The 25,350-nt window shown below is 45.7% G+C and overlaps 1 pseudogene; it reads left to right on the forward strand.

The window, feature by feature from the left end:
• Window positions 1–25,350, forward strand: part of LOC147718886 (uncharacterized) — a 90,612-nt pseudogene that overhangs the window by 25,921 nt on the left and 39,341 nt on the right.

Below are 25,350 nucleotides of genomic sequence, written 5' to 3' on the forward strand. Positions count from 1 at the left end.
GCCTTCCATGAGTGGCAGCAACAGCTCTCTCTGGGTATTCACTGCAAGTGCGCAACCCGGAAAACCAGGAAAGAAGAAACCTAATTGATAGTAGCATCTCCATATGCCTTCCTCTCCCCAAGGATTGCAGTCAGAAGGAACAGCGAGTTCTGTGGAAATGCAAGTTTATTCAGTGAAACTGGAGGGGCACGGGTGGATTAATTCTTCTCGGTTCAGGAGCATTACAGGAGGTTATTGGACCTCCCGACTCCCCAGACTAGTTCAGAGCAAGCAGCTATTCCTCCTTCTCTGTCAATGCACATCTTCAGCTGAGGCATAGTAGGTTCCGGATCTCCATGGTCCATTTGCTAGGACAGTCGCCATTCCAGTCATTTCTCCAACAGGTGTGTGTCCAATTCTCTTTGGTTCAGGACCAGAGGACCGCTTCAGTACAGCAACGCTTCAGTCGCACAGCTTCTCTCAGCATTGCCTTGTCTGGAGAGAAAGGGTTTCTGCATCCATGGAGGGGACAGCAGATGCAGCGCTTTCAGCCTGTCCGAAGCCAGGCGTATGATAGAAATAGGTGACATCTATAAATACCACGTAGTCATTTCCCCAAATAATCAAATCTTCTATAACTGTTTTCATGACCTGTGGAGTCACTGGTTCAGACCTCAGTTTTGAAAATCACTGCTTTTGTTGTTTCCTGTCAGTTTTTTCTGCAAAAATACAAAATAACTGGGTTTTGTTAGTACGTCCTGCAGAATTTTAATTTGTTGACAAACTGCAGAAAGAATGGATCATTAGAGGCCAGTTATTCTGAAGGGATATATATATTTTTTTACTGTGTGATTTTCGAAGTGGTGGGTATCTTTCAGTTTACAACTGGCCACCAATATGTGGCGCATTGGGCGTTTCTGGGCTCTTCTTTTGTTGAGATGAACTAACGCGGACTTGTGAAACACAGGGCGGAGGGGGCGCCCCGGCACCTGTCTGCCAGCTGTGAAAAGACCTTAGGAGAAAATTAACATTCCAGAGACGAACGCTCTCCTGCTCGTCGCTTTTCACATAAAAGCATTTATATTTAGAACTCGAGCATCAGATTGTGAGGTGAATACAAATGTTTCGAAGCATTTCTTTTGTCTCACAGAGCTAACACGCCCCTGTGAAACAGAGGACAGTAACGGGTGTGGCTCTCTGGTTTACCCAATATGTAGCATCGTCTTTCCTTAGCCTGTGAAATACATCAGGGATGTAGCTATATACACGCTTTTTATGTATGTTTAGTGCTTTAAATGGAAATATAAAAGTGCTGGTTCTCTCTATACAGTGTACCTGTTTGCTTATGAAAGGTGCTGGTTCTTTCCCAATAACTGTATTGAAGCCCTGCTGGTAAGTGCACGTTCTCTCCTTTTCAAATGAAATAAGTCATGGTACACAGTATCTGCCCCTTTATAGCACTCTATACATTTATACTCTCTTCTCTCTTTCATCTGTACTTTTCTCACCTCGTCTGTTTCCTGTCTCTTTTTCTATTTTTTCACCTTCTTTCTTTCATTATACTGTTTGTCTCTTGTTTTATTTTCTCTTTTCTTTCCTCTTTTGTAATACCCTACTTTATATTTCTCCTTTTCTCGCTCTATTGCTGCCTGCCCCTATCTTCCTTTTTTGTAATTCCCTACTTTATATTTTTTATTTTCTCGCTTCATTGCTGCCTGCCCCTAGCTTCCTTTTTTCCTTTTTTGTAATGCCCTACTTTATATTTCTCCTTTTCTCGCTTCATTGCTGCCTGCCCCTAGCTTCCTTTTTCCTTTTTTGTAATGCCCTACTTTATATTTCTCCTTTTCTCGCTCTATTGCTGCCTACCCCTAGCTTCCTTTCTGGTAATGCCCTGCTTTATATTTCTTTTTTTTCTCGCTCTGTTAGCGTTAACAAAGCTAATAGCTCTATCTACACACTTATAAGGCCCCAAAGGCGAGACCTATTGGGTATGCCAATGCTTGTTTACCTATTGGCTCCACCACTACTTTTTGGCGATGCAGCATCGGAAAAACATTGCTTGACAAAACTGTAAACCATTGATCAAAACAGAAAAATAGAAAAAGTAAACGGCACACTTACTGACAGCCATGTCATTTTGCAAGAATGCATGTGTGATAATGTATGGGACGGCACCCACTAATGTTCGTGCTTACCACATTACACAGGTTCCATTTACTTTTATTTACCAATTCAAGATGGAACAGTTAATACAAAAAATTAGATTGGAGTGGCGTAAAAGCATTTTTTGTAAGGCATAGGGGTCAGTGGGTATTTTGTTTTGCTGACACTGCCTCCCTCCCTCCCCCCTTTTTTTTTTTTCTAAAGAACCGTTGGGGGGAAACATTTTAATTAAAAATGACTGCAGTAGGAACGGAGGGGTGGAAGTGGAGATCAGGTGGGGAAAAAAAGTATAGTTGAGGAGAGGGATAAAATAAAAGCAAAGTAAAAGGAGAGAGAGCACCACAGGTGAAAAGGAGCAAATCACATCACAGAAAGAGCAACATGAAGCACAAAATCACATGAGTGAGAGAGCTGGAAAACATATGCTCTCTCCTTGAGTACTTAACCAAGAAGAAAAAAGTTGTTGTCTAAAAGGGAGCAGTGGAAGGCTGCAAGTCAACCAATCAAAAGGATGCTAAAAAGGCTATGTTTAGAGGGAGGGCAAACATAAGAAGAGGAAGGTAAGCCATTGAATAAGAAGCAAGCAAATGAGAAAATCAATAAAGTCAAACAAGGTTCACATGAATGGGTTTAACTGACTGTGAATTCCTCCAAGACAGTCAGACAATAGAGGAATTAGGTGTGCCATAATGGGCCAGCTTCTAGCAGAATGGGGGCAGAGTTGAGCAAACCCTCACTTGCAAATGAATAGGGAGTGTTCTGCCTTCACAATGTAGGGGGGGGGCTGTAAGCCCAGTGTAGGTTTCTGGGAAGTCTACAAAAGTTATTTGTGTACAAGACAGTGTGCACTGTCTGGTAGACAGGACCTAAAAAATAAACCCTCGTTGCTTATAGGCAAGCAGTTGCAAAACTGTATACTGATCAATGCATAATCATTGATCAATTATCAAAAACAAACAATATCTTTAGTACATTGACTGATGCAAAACTATACCTATTAATTCATCATGGAAACAACGTTAGGAGGGAATATGGCCCTCATAAAGTACTGACCTTTATGAAGTAACCCCACCAGGATACAGATGGTGGTCCTTTGCATGCATCAGAGCACTCAAATCCCTGAGAGTAACCCTGAGTTTGAATCTGAATGAATGGTATCATGGGTTTTGTTTTTGTTTAAACTTTCTGAGTTGTGTAATGTAGGTGGTAGGGAGATGTTCAGGACTATTCCAGGTTAATCGAGATTTTTGTAGGGGTTCCACAAGTGTTTAGGTCTGTACGTCTAGTGGGTGGTCTCTGTCTCACTGTATCATGAAAGGGTTGACAGGATTATAGCACAGCTTCGTGGGCACCATAGGGCTCCCTCAGATGCCTACAATGCCCATTCCATAGTGATCTTTTTGCCAAGGCTTCATTTGTGTTCTGAATTATGTCAGGGCTCTATCATAGGCCGCAAAAGTTTGCCTCCACTGCCTGAAAAGAGCTTCTAGGTAGCCAATATCTCAGTGTATGGTCAGTCCTGTTCTGCTAGGCTTCCCTTATGAGTAGCAAGTGGTCAGGTGATGCAGATTAGGGTCCTAACGTATGGGCCTCATCTCAGCACATTCTATGTGTCTCTGGCCCCAAGGTCATCAGTGATTCATATGTTTCAAGATTATGCTAGGGCTACACCTCGGGCCGCAAAGCCTTAGTTGACTCAACTGCTCAGATAGGTCTCCGAGTACCCAGGGCCTTAATGCGGGTTCAGCCCCATTCCCATAGGTCTCCTTAATGAGCAGCAACTAGCAAGGTGTCATGGAGTGCCAACTAGATTTCTAAACATATGAGGAGGCCATCCGTTTCCACATGGGTCTTGATGGTTTACTGAGGGTTTACTGAGCACAGATTAGACTTCTAACTTTTAATCATCATCTTTGCCCAGTCCATGCACCTTAGGCCTATGGGCAGTGGTGATTCAGCTTAAGGGAAGAGAGATCAGTCCTGTTTTCCAAAGCCTCCCCACAATGGAGCGTCAATCAGGCTCCCTAAAATCAACACTAATCTCAGTTCCATGAGCTTAAGTGACAACAGTTAATACTATTGTACGATGTTCCAGGAGGAGTGCGCCCTAACATATTATATGATGATCATTTATGGCGGCCAAACGTCGGAAAAGCGAGATGCAGTAGCGATTGGGCATTTAAAAAAATCCAAGGCCCCACCACAGGTATGAACCCTGCTAGCTCTAACTAAGTTTGCAACTTAGGCTGGTCAACCAATCAATACATTGGAAATAATGTGATGCACATTAGGCTCCATACTACACAGCGAATACTGAAGTCGCAAATCATAAAGATTTATTAAAGGTACACATTTTACAGAAGACAAAATCATCAACTTAATATCAATCAATAATTGATATATGAATGCATCAATGAATTAATATGAAGTTCAACTCAAAGTTATAAAAGAAAGAAGACAAACTAGCATGGAGTTGCCTCAAGGAGAAAGGTTTAGAAAGCCAATCATCGACAAAGAGAGTACCCTGAATCACCCATGCTGCTCTAAGCTACATTGAAAAACACACAAACCATTTCTGAACTGCAATCTGCTCTGCTCTAACTTAAATCACACAATTCTAACATTCAATCAATCAATCAGGGGAATTGAAAGTGCGCTACTCACCTATGAGGATCTCAAGGCACTGGGGAGGGGAGGGAAGCAGCTTCGTTCAGTGAAAGAACCAGGTCTTGAGTGTCTTCCTGAAGATGATCAGGAAGGGGGTGCGTCTGATGCCAATCAGGCACTCGTTCCAGATCTTGGCCGTGATGGAGGAGAAGGTTAAAGAACAGAGTTGTGCCCAGTGATATAAAGCTAAAACAACACAGTATCACACAGGTACAATTGTTTTTATCCAAACGGTTGATTTTTCAACATTAGAGGCCAAGTAGTTGTATTAAAACCATGTTCTTTACATCCCAACAGAATAATACAAAGCCCTGAAGATGGTTTGGACACTTATGGTCCAAACTTGAAACGCGTCGGCTATCCCAGCAAGAGCGAACTATAACAACTAGAGTGTTTTCAGGAGAATAGTGATGCATATCTTTATTTGCTCTTTGAATGTAGTAATTGCATTCTTGTTTATATAAAGAAAAGTCGATGAATGATTTTCACACATTGCTTAATTTTGGATGTTAGTAATTGCATTCTAATTGACCTCCCACATTGCTTGATTCTGCAATTCAATGTTGGATGTAATGTTTATGCTTATTGTTTGATAATTTTGTGTATATGTGAATTTGTGTTCTAGTCAATTATTTATTTAAGGTAATTCGTTGTTATTTGTTTGTGTAGAGTTATCTTTCCCTGCTATTTAAAAAAGTTCATTAAAAAAATACGAGTGAAAGGTATAAATAAACATACCGGACCGGATTTAAATAAGTGTGTGTTTGGTCCACAATTTTGAAAAATTTATTTTGGAGAGGGGGCAATTCTTTGTGACTAAAAGTGATGGAGGAGAAGGCCTTTCCACCTGTTCTGGCTTTGCTAATTCGTGGGGTTTCGGCAAGGGCGAGGTATGCAGATCAGAGGTTTCTCTTCGGTACGTGGAAGGAGATTCACTCGTTGAGGTAATGGTGTCTGGTGTTGTGGAGGCAGTTATTGGCGTCAGTGAGTATCTTGAGAGCAACTCTCTTCTCAACGGGTAGCTAGTGGAGGTTACGCAGGTGTTGGGTGATGTGTTTGTGTCAGTGGATGCCGAGGAGGAGTCTGGCTGCGGTGTTTTGTATGGTCTGGAGTTTGTGGAACAGTGACTTGTTGATCCTATAAAAGGCGTTTCCGTAGTCCAGTCTGCTGGTTATGAGTGCGTGGGTGACAGTTTTCCTTGATTCAGGGGGATCCATTTGAAAGTCTTTAAGAGGATGCAGAGGGTGTTTAAAGAGTTGGAGGCAACGGCTTTGACCTGTTGGGTCATGAAGAGGGAGGAAGGGTGAGGAGTCGAATGCGACACAGAGGTTTTGGGTGGGTCCGCGGGGGTGGGCTGGCTGCTGAGGGAAAACCCTCATGAAACGATCCAATCAGGTTTGAGTAAAATGATACAATCACAGGCAATTAGCTTCTCATGTTCTTCCATAAGTCAGCTTTTTTCACAGTCCTTAGGGTGGTCTCCCCCCAAACCTTTTACCTCTCCTCCTTCATTTTGCTGAAACTACTTTTGTTGGCCTTAGGACTCTGTGCACTTTACCACAAGTTCTAAAGTGCTTGTGCTCACTCCCATAAAATATGGTTAAATTGGCTTATACCCAATTGGCATGTTATAATTTACATATCAGTCCCGTGTAGAATGGTATATCATATACCCGGGCCTGTAAATTAAACACTACTACTAGGCTTACAGCACTTATTGTGCTACCCACTGAGGTAGCACCTTAAACATGTCCCAGCCCTGCCAGTGGCTCCTGAATGCAGTTCTAAAATGCCATGTCAACTTAGCAAAACAAAACCTTTGACAAGCTTTAAACTCCTCTTTTATTGCACATACGTCACCCCTAAGGTAGGCCCTAGGTAGCCTATGCGGCAGGATGCCTTGCAATTGAAAGGTTCTTTTTTTTTTTTTGTATGTTCTTATATAGCACTCAATCACCTGGGGAGGTTTCTCAGTGCTTGCCTTGGGAACCCGTCCTGGCTTTTCCCTGTGAGATAGCCCCTACAGGGCATCCCCAAGGTGAAAGCCAGGCATCCCACCACAGGGGGCAGTTGTGGAGATTAAGCCAGCTTAATGCCCAGTGTGAACCCATGGTTAGGTCAGGCACCGAAGCGAGAATTGTCAAGTCCGTGGACATTTGAGCTCAAGACCCTGCCGAGTCAGGAATTGAACCCTGGTCCCGGGTCTGACCTCTGCTTCAGGGTCTGCCCGCTCTAACCAGTGAGCCACACTTCTCCACAGGTTGCACGTGTACTTTTTAGATTTACATGCCCTTGCACTGAAAAATACCTAAATTCATTTTTTACTACTATGAGACATAACCCTCTCATAGGATAACACTGGGATCCCTTACTAAGTTTAATTAGCTGTCATTTCCAAGTGAAAGCATGTAGATATGTCATGTTTGGTGTCTTTGGAATTGAAATGAAAAACCCTATTTATTGATAAACTCATGTATTTGATCACAATTTTGAACATGCTACTTTTAGAAAGTCCCATAAAAAGTTCTCCCAATTATAGGACCTAATGGAACTCCACTGTATGATTTGTATTAACAATCTGCTGGTGTAATTGTATATATTGTACACATGTATACAAGTTTTATGGTGATACTGTTTTTTGACACATATTGCTTTATGTATGCACTTTTATAAGTATCACAGGTTTCGTATGTCAGATGTGTATTTGACCAAGACATGAACAAAATGTTTGTTACAAAGTCTTTGAATACGATAAAAAATGTGATTGATACAGTGAAGGTGTAAGAACTTAAAGTCTAATACATTTGTCTGCAAAAATAAAGAGCAGCTTGGAAAATTGACAGCCAGGTTCCCTTTTCTGTTCTACACTTTTAGAAAGGTGGCATTTTTCTGCACTTATCCATTTTGTGTATGCAGCCTCTCTTGGTTCACATGAATGGGTTTAACTGACTGTGAATTCCTCCAAGACAGTCAGACAATAGAGGAATTAGGTGTGCCATTATGGGCCAGCTTCTAGCAGAATGGGGGCAGAGCTGAGCAAACCCTCACTTGCAAATGAATAGGGAGTGTTCTGCCTTCACACAAAGGACCTATCACTTCCAAATTGGTACCGGAAATTCCATGCACTTCAAAGCCTCAGTCTATCAGCTTCTCCTACCCTTCAGAAAGAGGGCACCGGGATATCAAAATAGGGACTCACACACCAACTCTTAAGTACACTTCTGGACCTGTGGAAAATCTGTGGGGATGAAGGACTGCTGTGTAGCCGAAAGGAGTACCACTCTGCTAGACTGCTGCTCTGAAGGACTGCTGTCCTGCTGTGCTAACCAGATGCCCCTCTGCCTGGGTGAGAAGGACTGGACATACATCTATGGAACCCAGAACCCCAGAGTGACTCCATGGGCTAGTTCCCTGTCCTCCTGATCCGAAGCCTCAGAGAGACAACAAACTTTCAACAACCTTCCACCTGGACTCTGCCATCTGTGAGTCCACACTGTCAAGTTGTGCTACTCCAGTCCTGGACCCTTTGAAGTAGGTTTTAGGTGCTCTGCCAGCCTCTGTGGGTCCAGCAGATGCAATGCATCCTCTCTGCCTCTTGGCACAAACCCAAGCAGAATTGATGCAATGTAGATCGGGATTGTCACGAAGATCTACATCTCCTCCTCAGTCTTCTCAGGACCGCCAATGAGTGATGAATCCTCGGAGCAGGCCCTCTCACCCCTGGTCTACGGCAGCCTCAACTATGACACAGGACTCTGCATATTTTTACATAAACGAGGGGTGGAGGGTCTAAGGGAGTTTTGAGACCTGCCCAGGCTATCATCCCCTAATTAAAATAATGAAACTACAAAGAAACCTTGGGGTCTAAGCATCAAAGAGACAGTCATGTACTCCAAAACCTATAGAATTCAAAAGTCACCAAAGTACTGAGTAGAATAACCAATAGGTCTTATACAGAGTTAATAATCCAATGCATCCAACCACCAGCAAACGTAGGTGAGACCCAAGATCCAGAGATGGATTCCCATCAAAATCTTGTTAGTGATCTTATTTTCTCATCTGGTCATCCAAAGGTTGTAGTGTCTCTAGATCATTGAGACTGCTTCCAGGTCCACCTGATAGGACTGGGGTCAAGCCCACAATCACTTGTAGACCATGCGTGGGATCACTAAATGGGACCAAGTGCAGTGCAAAGAGTGAATGTGTACAGAAAGTGAAGATTAAAATAGGATAGAGAACAAACAGTAAAGTAAATTTAATAGCTGTAAGCCTCTTTCTGTTTAAAAACCAGAACAGCGCAAAAACGCAGTGTAAACAAATAACTGCTTAGGCAGACCCTCCAGGATATCGCGATTTCGCGATTTCGCGATTTGCCGCGAAATCGGCACTTTTTTTAAAAATGCCGCGATTTTTACAAAAATGCCCGCGAAATTGGCATTTTTGTAGAAATCGCGGCATTTTTCGCTATATCCTGGGGGGTCTGCTTTATGTGGCTATCGCCTGTGCCTCTGTCTCCGATGCTGCACCAAAGCTCCTCAGATACTCAGCAGCATTGAAGCGTCACAGCGGGATGGCAAACCTCACACCTCCAGCCCTTGATGACCTGTTAAGAGGTGCTTCGAAGGTGACTTAGAGGTAGGGGCTGCAGGTTCAGGAGCTGCGACATCTATTCACATGCAAACAGCCCTGAATCTGTCATGTCTCTGCTATTTAGAGGGGGGCTCACACATTCCATTTCTACCTAGGGCCCCAAACATCCGAGACTCGGCCAGATTACCCCCCTGATTACACCGAGGCAGCACGTGGTTCTCTTCACAGAGCGTAATTACTGTCACTAAATTGTAAGCAAACCTCGGTTCTTCAAACATGCAGTCTATAATTTAAGAAAATACAGAAATGGCACAATCGCACCCACACTGATTAACAGAGTATGGAGGACAATCAGTTCAATCAGTTCTCTTAGAGTATCTCCTGTAAGTACTGTACATCACAGTGGGGGATGGCATTTTGGACAGAGAGCCTGTCTTCTCGTTGTCTTGTGCAGGAGGGGGCGAGGAGCCCAAGATGATACTAGAATACTGCATGCCCACCCCTGTGCCCACCCTGGTGGATCCTGTTCCCTCTCCTGTGATGGCTCCTGCCCTCCCCTCAGTGATGGCTCCTGTCCCCCCATGTGGTGGCTCCAGTCCACCCCCCGCCTGTGATGGCTCCTGTCCCCCCATGTTGTGGCTCCAGTCCACCTACATCTGTGATGTCTCTTGTCCCCCCCTGTGGTGGATCCTGTCTCCGCCCTGGGTGGCTTCTGTCCCAGTCCTGGAACGGCCCCTGCAGCGAGGGTGAAGTTCTTGATGCGCCTCTTCTCAAAAGGGCTCAGCTCAAAATTAATATGGAAAGGTCGGCGAGTAAGTAAGTGAAGGGATGGGTGAATGGCTGGATGAATTAGTGAAAGGGTGAATGGATGAATGAAAGATTGAATGAATGGATAATGAGAGAGGATGGATGGATTGATGAGAGGGGAAGGATGGAGAGAAAATGTAAATAGCTGGATGTATGGGTGGAAGGGTAGCTGGATGATGGATGAGGGGAAAGATGGATGAGGGGAAGGATGATGGATGAGGAGATGGATGGATGGATGGAGGGGAAGGATGGATGGATGAGGGGAAGGATGGATGGATGAAGGGGAAGGATGGATGGATGAGTAGAAGGATGGATGGATGGATGGGTGAGGGGAAGGATGGATGATGGATGAAAGGAAGGATGGATAAGGGGAAGGATGGATGGATGAGGGGAAGGATGGATGAGAGGAAGGATGGATGGGTGAGGGGATGGATAGAGGGGAATGATGGATGGATGGGTGGGTGAAAGGATGGATGGATGATGAGGGGATGGATGGATGGATGGTTGATGAGGGGGTGGGTGAAAGGATGGATGATGAGGGGAAGGGTGGATGGATGGATGATGAGGGAATGGATGGATGATGAGGGGGCGGGTGAAAGGATGGATGGATGATGAGGGGAAGGATGGATGGATGATGAGGGGAAGGATGGATGGATGAAGAGTGGGTGGGTAGATGGATGGATGGATGATGAGGGAAAAGGATGGATGGATGGATGATGAGGGAAAAGGATGGATGGGTGATGAGGAGAAGGATGGATGATGAGGGGAAGGACAGATGGATGGATGGATGGATGGATGGATGGATGATGGGTGGGTGAAAGGATGGATGGAAGGAAGGATGGCTAAGTGAAAGGGTCGATGGAGAGAGAAAGGGTGGATGGATGGATGACTAAAATAGTGGATGGGTGGAAGGATTAGTAAGTGAAAGGATGGCTGGATTGGTGAAAGGGTAAATGGCTGAATGGATGAGTGAATGGATGGATGGGATGAAGAGTGGATGGATAAGTGTACAGATGGATAGGGTGAAAGGGTGGATGGATAATGGAGATGAGGGAAGGGTTTGGATGAGGGGATGGATGAAGGGATGGATGAGTGAAATGATAGATGGAAGGATACATGACGGATAGGTTTGCAAACGGTTGAATATGTATGGAAATGGCTGGGCTTACTTATATACTATTGCGCGACCTCTGATGTGTCTGTAAAACGTACCTATTGTCCTGAAGTTTTGTCCTGAATTTTGAGCTCCTGTCCTGAATTTGTGTCCTGAATTTTGACCCTTTGTCCTGAATTTTTACACTCACCGTCCTGAATTTGCACCAATGCCAGTTGGTCACCCTATTCGCTGGCTTGGAGACGGAGCGCCGTGCAGAGATGTCTGTCCCTCAAGATAAACAGACAGAACCACTCAGCCGAGAGAGCTGAGGCGCACACGGGACGGGGTATCTGCAGAGGCGCGCTTGACAAGGGATGAAGTCAGAGGGTTGAGCTCACCTATTGCAGACCATTTCCCCCTGGGAGTGAGCCATGGGAAAAATCCTAGAGGCGAGAAATTTAACACGGGCGTCAAGTGGCCCCATGTCATGGGTGTCAACTTCAACCAGTCCCCGCTTTTAAATCGGAGACAATTTGCATGCTGACATTTTGCAACAAAACTACAAGTACCAACATGCAGTTCGCTACTGTTTAACAAGTGACCACTTGGCGGTTTTAACTGCTCTTTCTCCAGTGGTTAGGTCTGTCGAACAGGCATCCGGTGGGATATGAGGTCGTGTTCAAAATACACTGTACTATTTAACGTGCTTACTAATAAAAGGGGCGATAGGTATAGCCATCATTAGTGCAGCAGGTACAGTGGCACCAAGCTCTAAGGCTATTTCAAGACACAAACTGGCCTGCAATGGTACGCCTCTTCTGGCGCAGGGCTTTGCAACGTGACGCATCTGGGAGATGCGTCACGTAGTAAATACCCCGCACCACGGTGCATCTTTTGCGCCGCCGCTGCGTCACAAAAGTGACGCAACGGCGGCGTAAAAGCAGCGCAAGGGGGTTGTAAATCTGCCCCAAAGTGTCTACATTGTAAAGAAACCAAATATACATAGCTTCATGTTGTTAAATAACTAAAAAAACTAAGATATCTGTGTTTGTTGTAGGAAAAATGGCCACATAAAATGCTGCAAAATTGCCGCTAAATTTCCATATTTGTGCAGCTAAATTTCCATTTTTGTGCCGCTAAATTTGCTAATCCATGCCGCTATATCCTGGGGGGGTCTGTTTAGGGGCCGACATGTTTCTGCCAATCAGAGGGATAACTCCCTAGGCTTTCTTCAGGGCCTCTGTTCTTAGAAAATCTTTTGCTACTGCTAGTGCGAACCACAATCAAAATCATAAAGGAAGCAAATAAAGTGACAACATAAAGGATATGTATTCCTATTCCTCCATGTCAGCTGATGTATCAATCACCTAAAAAAAGGGGGAAGCACAGTGGTATAAGTACATTGGATATTAATCAATATAGATCAGTAATTCTGAAAAGGACCGCCAAAGTTCCTTACTCACCCATACTGACAGGGGATATTACCTCACCTCGCCTGGACCAAGCTCAGGGTAAGGGAGGCCATGCTCTAAAGAGGTAAGAAAAAAAGGGGAGAACACTCACATTAAGAGGAAAAGAAAAAGAACTATTCCTTTCTATCTATAGTGAGTCCCTTATAACTGTCTGAGCTCTAAAGCTCATTCTCTCAGACAGTCTGCAACTAAGCTCACCCACTGGCTCTCTGACTAGGTAGTATCAAAGAGGAAACCAAGCTCTCTCACTTAAGGATCTCTCCACCACAAGTTAAAAGAGTGTTAAATAACACGATAGTGATAACTGCAGATATAGCTTTCACTTATAACTCCGTCGTTGCCTCGGACAATATCTGAGGTTGGGGGAGGCAACGGTCGAAGAGCAAAAGCGGCTTTTATTGGTTATGGTTCACATTGTTTTCACCTATCCAACCGATAGGGTAGCATCACGTGCAAGAGCGTTGGCCAATAAATGTGCTTGTTAGACGAATCACCAGCCCTTAAATCTCTGCTATGGGTTTGCATTAGTTGGTAATTATTATTAAATATTCTTCTTTGGGACAAAGTGTCGTTATAACATTTATCGCTGAATGAGACGGCAGCCAGCATAAGAAGTTCATCGCGGCCTCGCGTAGTCTCGCTGTTTGGTTTGGGGCTTGTTCTCGCGAGACCGCATAAGAACTACAAAACATAGGCGCGGCAATGGGAGTTGTAGTTCGCCGTGTTTCGTAACTAGAGTCCAATCATTAGAATGATTTTAAATGAACGGAAGAATTTGCATCGCATGCCTGTGTGTCAATCAGGCTTTATTTTACTTAGTGGGAGTTCCATGACTTCAAGGCACGAACCGGCAAGAGTGTTCTTACCGATATTATGTGATCTCGTTAGTTCTATGGGGAGCTAGTCTCCCAACCACATACAGAACTACAAAACCACGTCAGAAGGATGGGAATTGTAGTTATTTACTTGAGAGGACAGGGGTTCAATCCTTCCCTCCGCCATTTAGAGAGGTAAATACAGCAGGATTGAGGGGTGATGTAATCATCCTTTCTATATATGATTTTAGCTTTACATATTTAATGCAAAGTAGTGTGTTGGATATAATCATAATTGATGGTAATTGTGTCTAGATTATAACTACATTTCTGGACTCTCAGCAGTGGCTGTAAATACTGTTAAGCATTAAGTAGGCTTTTTTGAGGAACTGAACTTGTCACTGGGTTACAGCATATGGACAATATAAAGGTGTCTAACTAGTATCCAGCATGGTAATGTCAGGAGGTAGTATCAATCCCTACCCAATTACCGTACAGGGTAGAGAACCTGCTAGCACTGGGTGGTTATAGATAGTATAACGCCTACACTTGGTACTAAGGGCATAGGTATGCCAGAGGCCTACCAGGGGCTGCAGCATGTATAAAGCCACCCTTGGGAAGCCTTCCAAAATGACACCACAGGACTGTTACTGCCGCCTGGGTAAGGTGGTGCCTGCACCACTTACTAAGGTATAGGTTATTTGGTTTTGTGTGAGAGGGTGCCTATGCATGAGCAGGAGACCCCTCTGCAGCCTTCGGAACCTATTTTCTGGGTCTGTTCTGTTATGCAGCCAGACCATATACTCTTACGTGCATTATAACCTTGTGGTAAATGCTAATTTTGGGATGGCTGCACGGAAACATATTGTGTTTGGTGTCAAACATGTTGGAATACTACCCCCTGCCAGTTGTGGCTGCAGGGGGTAGAATTCCATCTTTATAGAGGGAGAGATATGTACACACCGGTAAACACGGTACCAGTTTAAAAGAGCCATGCCATCACAAAATGGATGCTGCAGCCACAGACATGAGTCTGGCCTCCTGCTGCTGACCAAAACTCGGGCAGAGGAGGCCTGGACAATGGGTTTCCTATCACAGGCCTTAGTGGATTGGGGCTGGATGGGTGCACTCTGAGAGTGCTTTGAAGTCTGCACTGGGGGCACATTTGGTGTCCCTGCGCATAGCCCAGTTCAAACCAGTTGCAGGGGCTACCAGCCCCTGCTCTGGTGTAAAACTGGACAAAGGAAATGGGTGTAGCCACCCCTCTTTCCAACCCCTCCCATAAGTGGGGCCCTAGAGTTAGTCCAACCCCTTTCTTAGGTATAAGTTAGGAACCCCTGGCAACAGGACTTTAGATATCCCTGGACGAAACTCCGCAACTGAATACTGGAACTTCAACGCTCTACTCAAGATTAGAGGACTGAAGAATCTCCCTTGGAGTCAAGGGGCTCCCCTGCTTGGCAGGCACCAACAAAGCATTTGGTGGTAATCATCTCCGAAGCTATCCGACGGACTCCGAAGTACCTGCAGCCCAGGAAGAGAATTTACAGACTTCTCAGAGGCCGACCCGAGTCCCCAGCAAAGCTGAGACCCGCAGCCCTTGTGAGTGACGTGGAACCAGAACTCCTGGGCACTGTGCACATTTGCAAGTGCATCAGATTCTGAACTTTCTTTGAGGCTGTGCATTGGGTTACTTGTAGCCCAAGCCCCGAGCACCTTTTGCACTGAAGATTGCTGGCCTACACTCCACAAGTGTTCTGTGAGCCAGTTCTGTGTGCTACCCCTCGAAGCCTCTTCGCTATCCCTGGTCCGTCGACTGGTGGATCCCTACGAAGGCAACTCTGATTTTCCTTGGGCTTCCCTGGTTGCTAAAGACGTGGTGAGTCCCTCGGACCTTGCTGGTCTGCACCGAAGCATCTTTCTCCTTTCTGCGTGGGTTGCTGCTGCCAAGGTTTGTTGGGTCCAATCTGGGCACCGACACCGCAGCACTCGACATCCTTTGTGGGACAACTCAATTCCAGATCTTGGTTGTCGTTAACGCCTCCTGGTCCTCGTGACTGAAGAGTCAAGCTTCACCTCTTTCACCTGAAACACCCAACATCGGAGGGCATTCGACTATTGTGCCCCCTGGTCACTGGCTAGTGACCCAGACTCTGTCTCCTTTGCTTTCAGGTTCTTCTCATCTTCGATCCAGGCTTGGATCCATCCGGACACATTCTCCTTCGACGGCAGTGGCACTTTGCAGTAGATCGCCATTGACATCAAAAAGCGATTCCTGACTCCAAAAGACACCTATGCACCCGGCTTCCTTGGGTGAGGTAACTCGAGTACTCCTGTGCTCCCGTGGGTGCTGGCCCTAGACCCCTTAAGTCTAAAGGGGTTTGCTGAGAGTCCTCCTCCAAGTTTCCCCATGCCTAATGCCATGGGCATTGCGGCAAAAAATCTGGTTGTCTGGTTTAATGACAATCTGACCTTCTCTACCCAGGTCAAAAAGCTGACAGGGACCTGCTTTGGTACACTAAAAGCCTTGAGGAAGTTATTGCCTCTTCTTCCTAGACCTACCAAAGAAACGGTTGTCCGTGCATTGATTTTGTCTCGGTTGGATTATGCCAATGCACTCTATGTGGGCTTTTCTTGCTACCTTCTTAACAAATTGCAGGTCATACAGAACTCGGCTGCTAGACTCCTGCTGGGTATATCTCACAGATTTAGTCTGATTGCCCATTTGCATTCTCTGCATTAGCTACCAGTGGATTTGCGAATGCAATTCAAAACCCTGGTTATTGCCTAGAGGGACTTATATGGCTGGGATCCTTCCGACCTCCAGAAGAGGTTTGTTTTTTACAATCCTATGAGAAAGTTGCGGTCATCCTTTCAGCTCCTGATGCAGACCCCTAGTTTCAAATGCCATGGGCTAGGTGGGAGTTCCTTTGTGCGCAATGCTGCTTTGGCTTGGAATGCTCTCCCCCTGACCTTACGCAGTATTCAAGACTCAGTGATTTTTAAAAAAAAGTTAAAAACTCTCCTCTTTGGATAGTGCCTCGGTTAGTGGTTCCTCTTCCTGATGGCACGCCGGTACACTCTTCGGAGTATCTGTGCATGATATAAAAATGGATTTAATATAAAAAGTGACCTTAAACTTTAAATTTCCAACCGCGACTTTCCCCATTGAAGTTAACGGCTATTCGCGGCTGTGTTCACACACTACACGCTTCCCCAGTGGGTCCCCTGTGTCACTACCTTGGGTGGTTCCTGATGGCCCCAGCACTTCTACAGGCTTTAGGCCTTGTGTCTTGTCAAGTCATGGTTCTAATACCACTTTATTGATATATTGTTTGGTACGCCCCTAGGGCTCAACGTATATTGTGCAAATTTACTGTGTGTTATTAAGTGTAACTTGTGTGTTTTGACCTCTAGCCTCATAAAAAGACTAGTAGAGTGTGTTTAGAATAAATACATATATTTAATATATACCTGGTGTGGTTCTCCTTTCATTTGGTCATTCACGAGATTATAGACTGGTAAAACAAACTGCTTTACATTCCTTCAAGACTTATCCTGAAGGCTGCTCTCCACAGCTACCACTAGGATAGCTTTCAATAAAGGTTGTCTTTAACCTATGACCTCTAAGGGGCTGTGTGGACTGGTGCAAGGTGCCCAATATAACTAGTAGACAGTTTATTTCAGACCAACTTCTCACACCACGTATTAAACTACACTTCTAACCTTCTAATAAAACAAGTTTGTACATTACCTAACAATGACCTAAATAGAAATCGACACATATATATTAACGAAAGGAAAATATTTTCTGCACATCCATCATTCAAATTCTTTAAAAATACTGCATCTACATATATGAATTCTTCATTACACTACAAAAACGAATCCTGTGTTAACAGTGATCTTTCTGTCAGTAGAAACATTTTGCGGAAATATATGAAAACCTTGTATGCAACTTTTATTGGTTATGAAAAACGTTCATGGAAAGATCAAGAAAAACATATTTTATGCATGTTTAAGCAATTCTAGTCGTCAGCTTTCAGTCAGTGTTACTTTAGCCATTTGAGGCCTAGTATGTATAAATGTGATTGCTTTCTACATTTTCCACATTTTAAACGTGCTGTTTTTCATTAAGCCTTGCACAATAATACTGCACATTTATTATAAAGTTTATTATTTAGCATTTTATAAAAAAACGATATATAATGTGTGTTCAAGTCTCTATGGGTCAGGACCAGAGGAGTGCTTTCGTACAGGAATACTTCTCTCGCACAGCTGCTCTCAGCATTGCCTTGGCTGAAGAGAAAGGATTTTAGAATCCATAGAGGGGACAGCATTAGGAGTCCTTACAGCCAGTGTGAATCCAGGCCTATAAACACCACACAGTCTTTTTCCCAAATAATTAAATCATTGGTTACTGTTTCTATGGCCTGTGGTGCCAGTAGTTCAGAAAATCATTGCTTTTACAGCTGCTTTTGCAGGTAACGATCAGTTATTTGTTATGCAAAAATAACTGGGTTTTGTTCTTGTATGTGCAATAGAGTTTAAACTCGTTGACAAACTCTGGACTGAAGGGAGCATTTACTCCGTAGGCAGGGCATTTTTATTTTACCGTGTCTTGTTCTAAAGTGGTAGGTATCGTTCAATTCTGAATGGGGCCACCAATATGTGGCGCATTGGGCGTTTCTAGGCTCTTCTTTTGTTGAGATGAACTAACGCGGACTTGTGAAACACAGGGCGGAGGGCGCGCCCTGGCACCTGTCTGTGTTCCTTGAAAAGACTTTGGAGAAAATTAACATTCCAGAGCGACGGTTTTCCAGTCCCACTTGTCGCTTTTCACATCAAAGCATTTACATTTAGAACTCGAGCATCAGATTGTGAGGTGAATACAAATGTCTCGAAGCAAGTCTTTTGTCTCACAGAGCTAACACGCACCTGTGAAACAGAGGACAGTAACGGGCGTTGCGCCCTGGTTCACCCAATATGTAGCATCGTCTTTCCCTAGTCTGTGAAGTACGCCATGATGTAGCCTTAGCCATGCATCACATATTTACTGCATTTTATTTTGTATTTTATACAGCGCAGCTATTCCTGAATAATGGGTATCGGTGCGCTTTACGGAACAAATACAAATAACTATTTATCTTTACAGTACATAGTTACCAATGAATAAATGTCTGCTCCAATTAATTTGGATTCAGTAATCTTTCATTGGCATAATTTGTGGGCTATGAAGGGTTGCCAGAGTTGCACTGCAGTAGTTTGTGTGATTGTTTCCAGTCTCTATTACAAGGGAATAGCCTGGTGCTCAGCTGCCTTTTCTGGTAGCAAGCAAAGTGTCTTACATTTCACACTTGTGGTATTCGCAATGATATTCGTTTTTTGCTTAATTCCAAATTCTCGACATTTCGTTAATTATGCGAGCAGAAAGAAAATTCTGCACACCCCTAGCTAAGAAATCAGGAATCCAGTGTAGTCGGCGATCACGTGAAGCTGGCGATCCACTACATCTTGTGATCCTAAGAAATTTGTGATCTTTTCTGTAAACTGCAATCCTGTACACTTGGCGAGCCTGTAGGCAAACCTATATAGCCAGTTATCCTGTATAATGTAGTGCTCTTGTGAAGCAAGTGATCCTGTCAGTCAGTGATCCTGTACAATCTGTAATCCTCTGTGCAGTCAGTAATCCTGTGAATGTTGGGATTCTGTAGCCAGCATGCTCCAGGCGAAGCTTAGCTTGGCCACGTTTTGTAATGGTAGGTTGTCACTTGTGCTACAGCGCACTGCTTTGAAATGCATCACCTCTGTGTACCAGTCAACACGGAATGGCACTGAACTCATCACACTTGGGATTACAAAAGATGTACTTTTAAAACAATTACGCATAGCTTTACCTTTTGGTTTGTGTGTGTAGTGGAAATTTATGAGGCTTATTTAAACCAAACTTCAGTGCATCCTACTTGACGACTAGAACGGAGGGAAGACTGTCAAAGGAGGATTCCCTTTTAATATTTATAAGAAATGTGGTTTTCAATAACCAAGTAATTGACTCAGAGGTCAAGGAGTTATGTGTTCATCTCCCATCGAGGGACGTAAAAGCCTCGTTGTACAAGGACTCACCTATGGAGAGATTTGCACCAACTGCTTTTCAAGTAAGTGGAGAGATCTGGCTGATAGCTGTAGTCAAGTTCTGTCTTTAAACAGTGTAAATCTTTGGAAAGATGAATTGTCGCTGATTCTCTAATCTTAAGGTTACATATTTAGGGGCAGATTTACATGGACTGCAGCATCCCTGCATATTAGCAGGGATGCGCCAGTACCGATGCGACATGCAATTCTACCCTTGTGCCACCACGGATGTGTTGCATTTACAATGCGGCGCACCGTGGTGGCACAAGGGTAGAATTATGCGTGTCGCACCAGATGGCGTAAGGGCGGCCCGTTGCTGGAGTCGTGTCGCAAGCAGACGCAACTCCAGCAATGTTCATGGACCGCCTATACCTAGTGTGCTGTGCCACTCCATATGCCTGCTTCAAGAAGGCCTAAGGTTTTGTCGCAGTGGCCTCTGAAAAATGACTCATTGAAATCTTGTAGATTTCACTGCATCACTTTTATGAGGCTTTTTCCGACGGAACGCCCACCCTGCATACATTAAACCTGAGTCAGGTTTAATGTGGCGCAGGGCTTTACAACGTGACGCATCTCCCTAGATGTGTCACGTTGTCAATGTCTTGCAACGTGGTGCATGGTTTAAGCCGCGGCTGCGTCACAGAAGTGACGCAACGGCTGCGTAAATGTGTTGCATGGGGCTTGGAAATCTGCTCTGATTTTATTGCCAGCCAGTGAGGTGCTTTTGAGGTGTGCAGCAGGGCGACCATTCGAACAGCAACTTTCTCTTTCTCAAGTGTTGCGCAGTAAAAAATATTACTATGATCAATGAATAACTTCCGCCTCTCTTCGAAGTTTGGAAACTGGGAAAAGTTCAAGGCTCTTTTCAAGTGCATGTGTTGCAGATACCTTCCTTATTCAGGTTAATTAGAAACGAAAAAGTAGATTTTAGAAGGTGTAACATGGGGAGAATCAGAGTTAAATAAACAGACAAATCCAAAAATAACAATTATTAGTCTCACTCCTTGCATAAAACCTTTTTTCTATGACTTTGCTCATCATTTTCTTCCCAAAATAATAAAAATCTTAAATGCACGAGATTAGGTCAAATTGTGTTCATTCAGACACACTCCTAGAAGTAAGTTTATTCACATTGGAAATTGTAGTTGACCAATTGCTAATGGTTTCACTTGAGCCAAGTTGTAAGCACTACATATGCTCAGAAGAAAAAAAAGCATTGTAGCTCTGTTGATAAACGGAAAATATCATCCAAAACCCACAGACACCAGCAGACCCCAGTCACCATTCCATGTGTAAAGCACTTTAAAAGAGGACTCAGGGGCCTAAAACATAGTTACATAATGCCCCTGGAATTGGAAAATCTGATGGAGCTGGGGCTGATGACCTGACCAAGGACACTGCACTACTCTCCCTCTGACCAAAGCAGGGTTCTGAGAGACTCAACGTTAGTCCCACTCTACTGGAGAGGTGTGCATGCAATACAGTACCAGTCAGGCCCTGCTCTGCAATGATCAGAGCGCACCCATCAAGAGGAGAGCGCAATGGCTGGTCTACATTTTTTGCAAAGACGCTGGCATCAAGGAGAGCCAGCTTTGCCTCACCAGAGCTGTGCATGGACACAAAAAAGGACACGCTGTATTTGATCTCTTGCCCTGTGGGTTCTGCTGACCTCACTGTCATAATATTAGAAAAAATGCAGGAACTCAGCCTTGCACTGGATTGTAAAGTCTGGTTTTCCCTGGTTCTGATGACAATCATCCTAGTGGAGAGGAGTTATAAGAGGACCCAAGTGTCAAGGGTTCTCTTTCGTCTCTTAATGACACACTGGGGTTGATTACCATGGAAAATGTGCTGCTGCTCTGTCTGCAATGGTTGTCTAGCCTGCTCTAGATGTGCAGCTGCCCAAAGACAGATGGATTTCTTGAGCCAGCAGATTTCTTCATGTACCCGTGTCCTCAAACTGCGAGAAATCAGGAGAACAAAGAGTTCACACTGCATCGTATGCCATCCACACTCACAGTCCTTTTGTCAGTCATGCTGTGGCAACCGGCTGTATAACTTTTCTGCTTATACCCTTGCCACTAGGTGAGTGCACACAGAGAATTTGATAAGTCTACCCTCAGCCCACTGGGATGCCTACTGCCAAGCGCGAATTGTAAAGGAGCGCGCACTTAGGACCCGGGCCCCCGGGTCCCGCCGCCCAGCCACGTAGGTATAGGTAGGGGACGGACGGCTCGCCCAACTGGCGTCCGGCCGTCAAGTGCTTCCGCCTCAGGGGGGGAGTGACGCACATCCGGTGCAGCAAGGGGCGGAGACCTTTAGCCTTTTTAGGGTAAAGTGCCCATGGCGGGCGGCCCCGGAGTGCGGGCAAGAGTCCGGAATGTCGTCGAGGTTGGTCGGCGCAAGGGAGAATTTGCCAAGTAGCGCTCAGTGAAGGGCCGCTTGTATCACTGGTCTCCAGTGAGGTGAGGTATCACAGGGATGGAGAGCAGCTACCGGACAAGGTGAGGTGGCGAAGAGGTAAATGGGCCAGGTTGTGCTCAGTGAAGGGCCGCTGGTACCACATTCCACATCTAAGGGTCTCCGTAAGGTTATGTATCACAAGGATGAGTGCAGTCATCAGAGGTTCACATACCTAGATTAGAGGATTTTGATCTTTCATTCAGGGCGCAGTTGCAGTCAGAATCTGCTTGGTTAGGGGGATTGTTCCCATTTGCCAGAATCGCCTGGTCGGCCGTGATATCATGCGCAAAGGGGTGCTCAGTGAAGGGCCACTTAAGTCAAGTCCCACACAGCACGATCTCTGAGGACGCAATGTATCACCACGATGGAGTGCATTTATCTGACTGGGGCACGGATACATGGATCAAAGGACGTTGAGCCATTTCATACGGAGCGCAGGTGGGGAGGCTGTCAGACCCGAAGGCCTTGGCCACCCTTGTGGCGGTAAAGAGACCTGCGAACAGTGACATTGACTTACAGAATGGAGGGGAGTCCGCCTTGCGTACTCCTGAGGCCAGCACTGAGGGGAGAGACGGTAAGCTCTCCCGGGGAAAAGTGACCACCGGCTGGGGAGGCTAGGGCGACAGATTACGAGCCTCCTGGGTCCCTGGGCAGCCTGGTGGTCGGGGGTGGGCCCCGGTAATGGCAGACAAGGATCAGAGGTGGGGGCCCACCGCTCAAGGGCGCAGGCGCGCTGCGCCTGCGTGGTAACCTCATTTTGAGGGATGCAACCCTGGAGGCCCCTTGGTGCTGGGGAGATAATAGTCTTGCAAATCATGAATGTCAATATTAAAAGTGTGATGTAATTTTGAAATATGCAGTTGATTTGCCTTGTCATGTTTATGAAATGTTGATATTAAACATGGCCGTTTTTTAACCCACACAAATCTCCTTGGTTGATTTAACTGTGGGGTACTGTATGCCAGGGGAGGCGGGGCTATGCTGGGGGATCCGGGTCCTATTCCCAGTAGAAGGATCCACAGAGACAATCAGACTATGTTCCAGAGAAATATCCAAGTTGTTTCCCGATCTATAATGCAGCATTCTGTTTAGGTCCCTGTTTGCCCTCAGAATCATGCTTGAAGGGGCACATTGCTTCTACCTCTCATTCTGCCTTTGGACCCTCTTGTTAGCTACTATTATTTACATCTTGAAACATTTTTTATTTGTTCAGTAAAGTTTGCCTTTCCTACCTGCAGCTGCATATCTTGCCCACTGCTCGCCGTTTGTGTGCCTTCTTTGCTGCTTAGGTACCAGGTTGCTCCTCTCACCATTACAGTTCTACAACGATTCTGCCACTGCTGCTGTCTCCAAATTGTACAACTTACTGCAGATCTGCCCCATATCTAAGAAATACTACAAGTTCCAACCTGCAACAACTGTGATCACTGTAGTGCCTGAAGGCTGGAACATCAAGTGCATTCCTGGGGAGGAGAACAGGTACTTGCTGCTCTGTGGTGGGCTTTTTAAAGCTCACAGCACTGTTACAGAAACCTTTGCCAACTCACAGGAGAAGGCAATAAAGACTTCGTACACAAAACCGCTCTTCCATCGGACAGCTTCATAGCAGTTAAATATTCCATTGCATGATCAAACTGGACAAATGCAAGTTCATCTTGGTCTCTGAATCTCTAAAGCATGGGTACTCACAAACTTTATCTTGGGGGCCAAATTTACAGTGTGGTTTGTGGCTGAAGGACGCACCGGTGGGGGAGGGGTCAGTGGGGGAGGGGGGCCGGGCTAGAGCAAAAAAAAACCTGTGACCATGAGGTTGAACACAGGTACCTGCAGCGGACGCCTCTGTCCACTGAGCCACCAGACCTGGCATATTTTGTCTGTCTGCCCTCTGTCTGTCTGTCTGTCAACCTCTGTCTCCCTCCCTCTCTCTTATCTCCCTCCTCTGTCTATCTCCCTCCCTCCCTCTGTCTATCTCCCTCTCACTGTCTCCCCCCTCTGTCTCCCTCCCTCTGTCTCCATCCCTCTGTCTCCCTCCCTCTCTCTATCTCCCTCTCTCTGTCTCCCTCCCAACTGTCTGTCTCCCTCTCTCTCCGTCTCCCTCCCTCGCTCTATCTCCCTCTCTCTGTCTCCCTCCCAAATGTCTTTCTCCGTCTCCCTCCCTCTGTCTGTCTCTGTCTCCCTCCCTCTGTCTCTCCCTCCCTCTGTCTCTCCCTCCCTCTGTCTCCCTCCCTCTGTCTCTCTCCCTCTGTCTCCCTCCCTCTGTCTCCATCTCTCTGTCTCCCTCCCTCTCTCTGTCTGTCTCTCTCCCTCCCTCTGTCTCCCTCCCTCCCTATGTCTCCCTCCCTCCCCCTGTCTCCCTCCCTCCATCTGTCTCTCTCTCTCCCTCCCTCTGTCTCCCCCCCTCTCTCTGTCTTCCTCCCTCTCTGTCTCCCTCTCTCTCCGTCTCCCTCCCTTTCTCTATCTCCCTCTCTCTGTCTCCCTCCCAACTGTCTGTCTCCGTCTCCCTTCCTCTGTCTTTCTCTGTCTCCCTCTGTCTCCCTCCCTCTGTCTGTCTCTGTATCCCTCTGTCTCCCTCCCTCTGTATCTTTCCCTCTGTCTCCCTCCCTCTGTCTCCCTCTCTCTGTCTCCCTCCCTCTCTCTGTCTGTCTCTCTCCCTCCCTCTGTCTCCCTCCCTCCCTTTGTCTCCCTCCCTCCCCCTGTCTCCCTCCCACGGTCTGTCTCTCTCTCTCCCTCCCTCTGTCTCCCTCCTTCTCTCTGTCTTCCTCCCTCTCTGTCTCCCTCTCTCTCCGTCTCCCTCCCTCTCTCTATCTCCCTCTCTCTGTCTCCCTCCCAACTGTCTGTCTCGGTCTCCCTCCCTCTGTCTGTCTCTGTCTCCCTCCCTCTGTCTCTCCCTCCCTCTGTCTCCCTCCCTCTGTCTCCCTCCTTCAGTATGCACTTCGTATCCTGGGGTCTGCAGGGTGTACACTGCCTCCTGTGCAGTGTACCATTCGATGTGTCCCCTGATCTGAGCATTCATTGTGTGCTCGGACCTCTGAAGCATAGGTTGTATATCTCGTGCCGCAAACACTGTTCATGGTGCTGTGTCATTACTGTGAGGCAGGCTTGTTATGAATCCCACACTGTGGCATGTGTTTCATTCTCTGGACTTGGATTCTGAATGTGCCTCTGT

The sequence above is a fragment of the Lissotriton vulgaris genome, chromosome 4_1 (genome assembly GCF_964263255.1).
Source record: "Lissotriton vulgaris chromosome 4_1, aLisVul1.2, whole genome shotgun sequence".
Taxonomy (NCBI): domain Eukaryota; kingdom Metazoa; phylum Chordata; class Amphibia; order Caudata; family Salamandridae; genus Lissotriton; species Lissotriton vulgaris.